At 35.3% G+C, this 8,670-nt stretch overlaps 1 non-coding gene across 1 annotated transcript; it reads right to left on the bottom strand.

Annotated features, from left to right (window-relative positions):
• Positions 1-6,141: 6,141 nt before the first annotated feature.
• On the bottom strand, positions 6,142-6,248 carry LOC141519760 (U6 spliceosomal RNA). The gene has a single exon (XR_012477402.1). It is a non-coding gene; the product is annotated as a U6 spliceosomal RNA (small nuclear RNA).
• Positions 6,249-8,670: the final 2,422 nt, after the last annotated feature.

Below are 8,670 nucleotides of genomic sequence, written 5' to 3'. Positions count from 1 at the left end.
AATATGTTCTTTTAATCATAGAATACTAAATAAAATACCAGTTATTTGAGGAACCCAGGATCTTCCCAAATAGCTCCATAAGCACTGGTCTGTTCTACCTTCTGCTAAGTCTAGTTCTGTTTGTACTTTTCAGACTTCAGGTCCTTACTGATTTTGAACTTCTGTTCAGTAAAATAAAAAATAAGAAAACCATTAAACTCTACACAGTTTGAAAAGTCTATAGTGTGCTGGAAGGCACTCCATGAATATAGGATATGATTAGGCCAAGTGAAAAGATGTGTTTCTGAGCAGTTCGATTGGAATTGCCTGCAATGTTCCACTCCATTGACTCCGTGATATCCCAGGGAGCACTGGGGATAGAGAACAAGGCTGCTTCTGGGAGGTCCTTGATTTTTTTTTTTCAGATAGAAAAAAATCCTCCAGAATGCTTCCACTGTCTTAGTTAAACAAAAGCCACAGGCAGGGAGAAAGAGTGAATGTTCCCCCTCCTACAACTTATTTTACTTAGTGAAGTGAAAACTGTTGAAACAGGAATTTCCAAGAGAATTTCTGGAAGTTGCTTTATGAAATAGATAATCAATTTAAAACACAACCTCATATATGAAGTTCAATATAAGAAACTGAGACCTAATAATCACAAGAAAAACTATCAATTTACATTTATCTAGTATTTTGCTTTCACTCTCTATTTGTATCTTTCCAACTATCCTATAAGGTATGTATTCTAAGACTGATTTTTTGAAATAGAGTTATTTGACTTGGCTTCACTAAGTCCCTTCACCTTGATGAAACTCAGTTTTCTTATTTGTGAAACTGAGGAGTTAGAATAGAAGCCCAGATGATTTCTCTCTGATCTTATGATTCCAAGATTTATTTCATATTTCATGAATATGCTTCATTTTCCTGTACTAAACTATAAACTCCTTGAGAAGTTCTAATCTGAGCAGTGACATGTGTGTATGCATGTATACATACATATAAGCGATATAATATATAAAATGCATATATTATAATATATACTTTATCTAATGTAATATTTCTATACCAAATAATTTATTAAATATATCATATTTTTCTAGATTATGTCTATATATGTATATATAATATGTGAAAAATAATTACTTAGGAAATTACTATAATAGTCCAGAGTAGAGATAATGAGAATACAAACTAGGGAAAGACAGCTAAGTCTATTTAGTTTTATTTTATATCATCCTTGGAATAGGAGGCACATTTTGCTAAACCAAATAAGTTGATTACTAGGAAAGCAGGGTACTTTCCAATTTTTTGAACTGGGGCCAGATGTACAGGGAGTTATCAGCACCATACTCATCTCCTAGAAAAGGGTGGCTCTAGATTAGTCTAGGGAGTGGTTCTGAAACCACCCCAAAAACAGGTTGTGAATTTATCCCCAGGTGATTGAGGAATTGAGTATTCCTTTGCTTCCTCCTTCTCTTTCCCTCTGGTGACATGGCTCATACTTGGGAAGCAGTAGAGTAACCAGGCATAGGGGTCATTGTTAAGTGTTGAGAGTGCCCCAGACTTGGAGTCACTAGATTTAGTCCAGGTCCTGGATCTGACAGTAGCGATGTGACTTTGGGTCAGTTTTTTCTCTGGGGCTTAGGTTTTTCACTTGTTACTTTGCATACCGGATCAAATGAATTGGCATGCAAAAACGCTTTCCAAAGTTTAAAGTGCTATATAAAGGCTAGTTATTATTATTATTATTTTACTTGTCATTGAGTTATTTCTGCTGCATCTAACTCTTTCTGACCCCATTTGTAGTTTTTCCTGGCAAAGATACTACATGATTTGCCATTTCCTTCTCTAGCTCATTTTATAGATGAAAAATTCGAGGCAAACAGGGTGAAGTGACTTGCCCAGGGTCACATCTTATTTTACTACTGCTTCTACTATTGCTACTACTACTGCTGCTGCTGCTGCTGCTGCTGCTACTACTACTACTATTATTACTATTGCTACTACTGCTACTACTACCATTACTATTACTACCACTACTACTACTGTTACTACTGCTGCTGCTGCTACTACTGACTACTACTACTACTACTACTACAGCTGCTACTTCTGCTACTGCTACTATTACAATAACAACTACTGCTATTACTTCTACTACTATTGTTACAACATCTACTACTATAACTACAGCTACAATTTCTTTTTTTAATTTTAATTTATTTTTATTAAAGATATTATTTGAGTTTCACATTTTTCCCCCAATCTTGCTTCCCTCCCCCCTCCTCCCACAGAAAGCACTCTGTCAGTCTTTACTTTGTTTCCATGATGGACCTTGATCCAAATTGGGTGTGATGAAAGAGAAATCATATCCTTAAAGAGAAGAGAAGTCTGAGAGGTAACAAGATCAGACAATAAGATATCTTGTTTTTCTAAATTAAAGGGAAGTCCTTGCACTTTATTCAAACTCCACAGCTCCTTATCTGGATACAGATGGCACTCTCCTTTGCAGACAGCCCAAAAATTGTTCCCGATTGTTGCACTGATGGAATGAGCAAGTCCTTCAAGGTTGAACATCACTCCCATGTTGCTGTTAGGGTGTACAATGTTTTTCTGGTTCTACTCATCTCACTCAGCATCAGTTCTTGCAAATCCCTCCAGGTTTCCCTGAAATCCCGTCCCTCCTGGTTTCTAATAGAACAATAGTGTTCCATGACATACATATACCACAGTTTGCTAAGCCATTCTCCAATTGAAGTACATTTACTGGATTTCCAATTCTTTGCCACCACAAACAGGGCTGCTATAAATATTTTTGTACAAGTAATGTTTTTACCCTTTTTCCTCATCTCTTCAGGGTATAGACCCAGTAGTGGTATTTCTGGGTCAAAGGTATGCACATTTTTGTTGCCCTTTGGGCATACTTCCAAATAACTCTCCAGAAGGGTTGGATGAGTTCACAGCTCCACCAACAGTGTAATAGTGTCCCAGATTTCCCACATCCCTTCCAACAATGATCATTATCCTTCCTGGTCATACTGGCCAATCTGAGAGGTGTGAGGTGGCACCTCAGAGAAGCTTTAATTTGCATTTCTCTAATAATTAATGATTTAGAGCATCTTTTCATATGGCTATAGATTACTTTGATCTCTTCATCTGTAAATTTCCTTTGCATATCCTTTGACCATTTGTCAATTGGGGAATGGCTTTTTTGTTTTAAAAATATGGCTCAGTTCTCTGTATATTTTAGAAATGAGTCCTTTGTCAGAATCATTAGTTGTAAAGATTGTTTCCCAATTTACTACATTTCTTTTGATCTTGGTTACATTGGTTTTATCTCTGCAAAAACTTTTTAATTTAATGTAATCGAAATCATCTAATTGGTTTTTGGTGATGTTCTCCAACTCTTCCTTAGTCATAAACTGTTCCCCTTTCCTTGATCTTCTAATTTGCTTATAGTATTGTTTTTTATGTCTATGTCCTGTAACCATTTGGATCTTATCTTGGTAAAGTGTGTGAGATGTTGATCTAATCTAAGTTTCTTCCATACTAACTTCCAATTTTCCCAGCAATTTTTATCAAAGAGGGAGTTTTTATCCCAATGGCCAGACTCTTTGGGTTTATCAAAGAGCAGATTACTATAATCATCTCCTGCTTTTATACCTAGTCTATTCCACTGGTCCACCACTCTATTTCTTAGCCAATACCAAACAGTTTTGATGACTGATGCTTTATAATATAATTTTAGATCGGGTAGGACTAAGCCACCTTCTTTTGCACTTTTTTTCATTAAGCTCCTGGCAATTCTTGACTTTTTATTTCTCCATATGAATTTACTTACAATTTTTTCTAACTTGTTAAAGTAATTTTTTGGAATTTTGATTGGTAGGGCACTAAACAGATAGTTTAGTTTTGGTAGAATTGTCATTTTTATTATATTAGCTCTACCTATCCATGAGCAGTTGATATTTGCCCAGTTATTTAAATCTAATTTAATTTAATTTGTGTGAGAAGTGTTTTATAATTGTTTTCAAAAAGATTCTGAGGCTGTCTTGGCAAATAGACTCCCAAATATTTTATATTGTCTGAGGTTACTTTGAATGGGATTTCTCTTTCTAGCTCTTCCTGCTGTTTTTGCTAGACATATATAGAGAAGTTGAGGATTTATGAGGGTTTATTTTATAACCTGCAACTTTGCTAAAATTGCTAATTGTTTCCAGTAGTTTTTTAGATGATTTCTTGGGATTCTCTAGGTAGACCATCATGTCATCTGCAAAGAGTGAGAGTTTTGTCTCTTCCTTCCCAATTCTAATTCCTTCAATTTCTTTTTCTTCTCTAATTGCTGATGCTAACATTTCTAATACAATATTGAATAGTAGTGGTGATAATGGGCACCCTTGTTTCACTCCTGATCTTATTGGGAATGCCTCTAGCCTCTCCCCATTGAATATAATGCTTGTTGATGGGTTCAGATAGATACTGCTAATTATTTTAAGGAACAGTCCATTTATTCCTACACTCTCTAGTGTTTTAATAGGAATGGATACTGTATTTTGTCAAAAGGTTTTTCAGCATCTAGTGATATGATCATATGATTTCTGATAGGTTTGTTGTTGATATAATTGAGTATACTAATAGTTTTCCTAATATTGAATCAACCCTGCATTCCTGGAATAAATCCTACCTGATCATAATGTATTATCCTAGTGATGACTTGTTGTAATCGTTTTGCTAAGATTTTATTTAGGATTTTTGCATCTATATTCATCAGGGAGATTGGTCTATAATTTCTTTCTCTGTTTTAACTCTTCCTGGTTTAGGTAACAATACCATATTGGTTTTATAGAAAGAGTTAGGCAGAGTTCCATCTTTCCCTATTTTTCCAAAGAGTTTATATAGGATTGGAACCAATTGTTCCTTAAATGTTTGGTAGAATTCACTTGTGAATCCATCAGGCCCTGGAGATTTTTTTTTAGGGAGTTCAGTAATGGCTTGTTGAATTTCTTTTTCTGAGATAGGGTTGTTTAGGTATTTAATCTCTTTTTCATTTAACCTGGGCAACTTATATTTTTGTAAATATTCATCCATTTCACTTAGATTATCAAATTTATTGGCATAGAGTTGGGCAAAATAATTTTGAATTATTACTTTAATTTCCTCCTCTTTGGTGGTGAGTTCACCTTTTTCATTTATGATACTAGCAATTTGGTTTTCTTCTTTCTTTTTTTTATCAAATTGACCAGAGGTTTATCAATTTTATTGGTTTTTTCATAATACCAAATTTTGGTTGTATTTATTAATTCAATAGTTTTTTGCTTTCAATTTTATTAATTTCTCCTTTAATTTTTAGAATTTCTAATTTGGTACTTAATTGGGGATTTTTGATTTGTTCTTTCTCTAATTTTTTTAGTTGCATGTTTAGTTCATTGATTTCCTCTTTCTCCAATTTATTCATATAAGCATTTAGAGCTATAATATATCCCCTGAGAGTTGCTTTGAATGAATCCCATAGGTTTTGGTATGTTGTTTCATTATTATCATTATCTCGGATAAAATGGTTAATTCTTCCTATAATTTGATTTTGGTCCACTCATTTTTTAAAATGAGGTTATTCAGTTTCCGAATTGTTCTGGGTCTATATCTCCTTGGCCCAGTATTGCATATGACTTTTATTGCATTGTGATCTGAGAAAGATGTATTCACTATTTCTGCCTTTCTGCAGTTGATCATTAGGTTTTTATGTCCTAGTACATGGTCAATTTTTGTATAGGTTCCATGTACTGCAGAGAAAAAGGTATATTCCTTTCTATCCCCATTCAGTTTCTTCCATAAGTCTACCATATCTAATTTTTCTAAAATCTATTTACCTCCCTAATTTCTTTCTTGTTTGTTTTATGATTTGATTTATCTAGATCTGATAGCAGGAGGTTGAGGTCTCCCACTAGTAGAGTTTTGCTGTCTATGTCTTCCTGTAATTCTTTCAGCTTCTCCTCTAAGAATTTGGGTGCTGTCCCACTGGGTGCATGTATATTCAATATTGAAATGGCTTTATTGTCTATGGTACCTTTTAGGAGAATAAAGTTTCCTTCCTTATCTCTTTTAATGCTATCTATTTTTGCTGCTGCTTTGTCTGAGATAAGGATTGCTACCCCTGCTGTTTTTACTAAAAATATGGAATGCTTCACGAATCTGCATGTCATCCTTGCGCAGGGGCCATGCTAATCTTCTCTGTATCATTCCAATTTTAGTATATGTGCTGCCAAAGCGAGCACCTACAGTTACAATTTCAACAACTACTATTTCTACTACTACAATTACAACAACAATAGCTACTACTACTATTTCAGTGGACTTAGAATTTTTTCTAAGGAGATCCTGCCTCAACCAGGTAGTATGTCAGAAAATAAGTAGTAACTGCTAGTGACTGTGTTAAGTACAAGTATACAAAGAAATGCAAAAACAATCAAAGAGCTCACAGTTTAATGGAATAATAGCTAGCATTTACATCATGATGCTTGTCCTTCATTCTTGAAGAATTTCATGGATTCAGAGAGATGATGCCATGGCAAGCACATGAATTGGATGGGGGTGCTGTGCTAAGTCACCAGTCTCACTTTCTCTTCCAGAGTCATCAGGGTCCAGTGGCCAGATATGGATCAGGATTACTAGAGATGGCCCTGGAATCAAGACAATCCGTGTTAAGTGACTTGCCCAAGGTCACATAGTAAGAATCAAGTGTCTAAGGCCATATTTGAACTCAGGTCCTCCTGACTCCAGGGCTAATGCTCTATCCACTGTACTACCTAGCAGCCCCCAGAGTTTACATAGCATTTTGACATTAGCAGAGAGCTGCAAATACCATCTCACTTCATCCTCAACAGCCCTGGGTGGTTAGCACTATTATTTCCCTATTTTATAGATGAGGAAATTTAGGTAGGCAGAGATGAAGTGACTTGCTCAGGGTCACACAGCTAGTGTCTTAGGACAATTTGCACTCAACTATCCACTGCACCACCTCATTGTCTGGAAAGTGTTTACTTATTCTCATCCATGTGATCCTCAAAAATCTTCCATAAACATTTCAGTGGCATAGTGGATAGAAGCTGAGCTTCAAGACTGGAGGAGGACCTGAGTTCAAATTCTGCCTTAGAACTTACTAGCTTGTGACCCCTGAGCAAATCATTTAATTTCTATCTGTCTTAGCTTCCTCACTTATAAAATGTGGGGTTTGAACTATATGACCTCTGAGGTTCTTTCTGAATTCAAATTTCATAGTGGAATGATGATGATTTGTATATTGATGGATTAAAGAACTATTGAAATATTTTTGTAGATACTATTTGATACTACTTAGAATATTCATCTGTTATCCTGGCTGATCCATATTACAAGACTCACCCACCTCTTTTATTGGTCATCCCCATCATGGAATCATCATAGACTTATAGATTCAGAGACCTTTGAAATCAAATGACCCAACCTCCTCATCCTACATATGAGTTAACTGAAAACCAAAGTAGGGAAGAAGATTGCCATAGTCACACCCATAGTGAGTGGCAAATCTAGGATTCAACATGGGTCATCTGTCTCTAACTTCTAGACAATTTTGACAATGAGGCACTGTTCCTCCATCATTCTATGTTAATATTTTTTAATCACCTCTGAATTTGGAACTCAAAGTTTTTTTTATTAACATTTTGTTTACCAATTATATACAGTAGTTTCTACCTATCAGTTTTTGTAAGGTTTTAAATTTAAAAATTTTCCCCCAACCTTCCTTCCCTCCCCCCACCTCCACAGAAGGCAGTCTGATAATACATTGTTTCCACGCTATACATTGATTGAAATTGAATGTGTTGAGAGAAATCATATCCTTGAGGAGAAAATGAAACATTGGAGAAAGCAAAATTATGTAGTACATAAGACACACAAAAAAATTAAGGTCTTTGGTCTTTGTTTAAACTCCACAGTTCTTTCTCTGGATAGAGAAGGTATTCTCCATTGCAAGTACTCTAAAATTGTCCCTGATTGTTGTATTGATGGAATGAGCAAGTCCATTAAGGTTGATCATCATTCTTACATTGCTGTTAGGGTGTGCATCTGGTTCTGCTCATCTCAGCATCAGTTCATGTAAGTCTTTCCAGGCTTCTCTGAAATCCCATTTCTCTTGGTTTCTAGGAGAACAATAGTGGAACTCAGAGTTTTGAAAATTAGTGTTAAAATTATTTTTACTTATAACTAGAAAAAAATAAAATACTAAATTTAAAAAAGAGTAAAAAAATAGTTCCTGGCTATCATCTCATTTAACAAATAACATGGACTATTTGGGCAGCACCTACAAACCATCCTCCATTCCTCAAGGAGCTTACATTCTCCTGGGGATATGATCTTATGCAAGGAATAATACAAGGAAAATCGAACAGGGCAAGAACACCAATAAATTGAGGATTGAAGAAAACTTCTAGGAGAAGTTGGCATCTGAAATGAGCTTTGTAGTATTATGAGATGACCATAGGGAAAGAAAGTAAATGCCAAATAGGGAGATTGGAGGTGAGTTTGTCTGGAGTAAGTGAAAATGAGCAGACTGAGATAAAGCTGGAAGGACAGATAAGAGCTAGATGAAGGACCTCAAGTATTAACCTAAGGGTTTCATATTTTAACCTATTGACCAGTGGTCTTCAAGTGGAACTCTGG

This window comes from Macrotis lagotis, chromosome 3 (assembly GCF_037893015.1).
Source record: "Macrotis lagotis isolate mMagLag1 chromosome 3, bilby.v1.9.chrom.fasta, whole genome shotgun sequence".
NCBI classification, from domain to species: Eukaryota; Metazoa; Chordata; class Mammalia; order Peramelemorphia; family Peramelidae; genus Macrotis; species Macrotis lagotis.
Note: the sequence above shows the minus strand (reverse complement) of the source record. Positions and strands in the feature narration are given on the sequence as shown.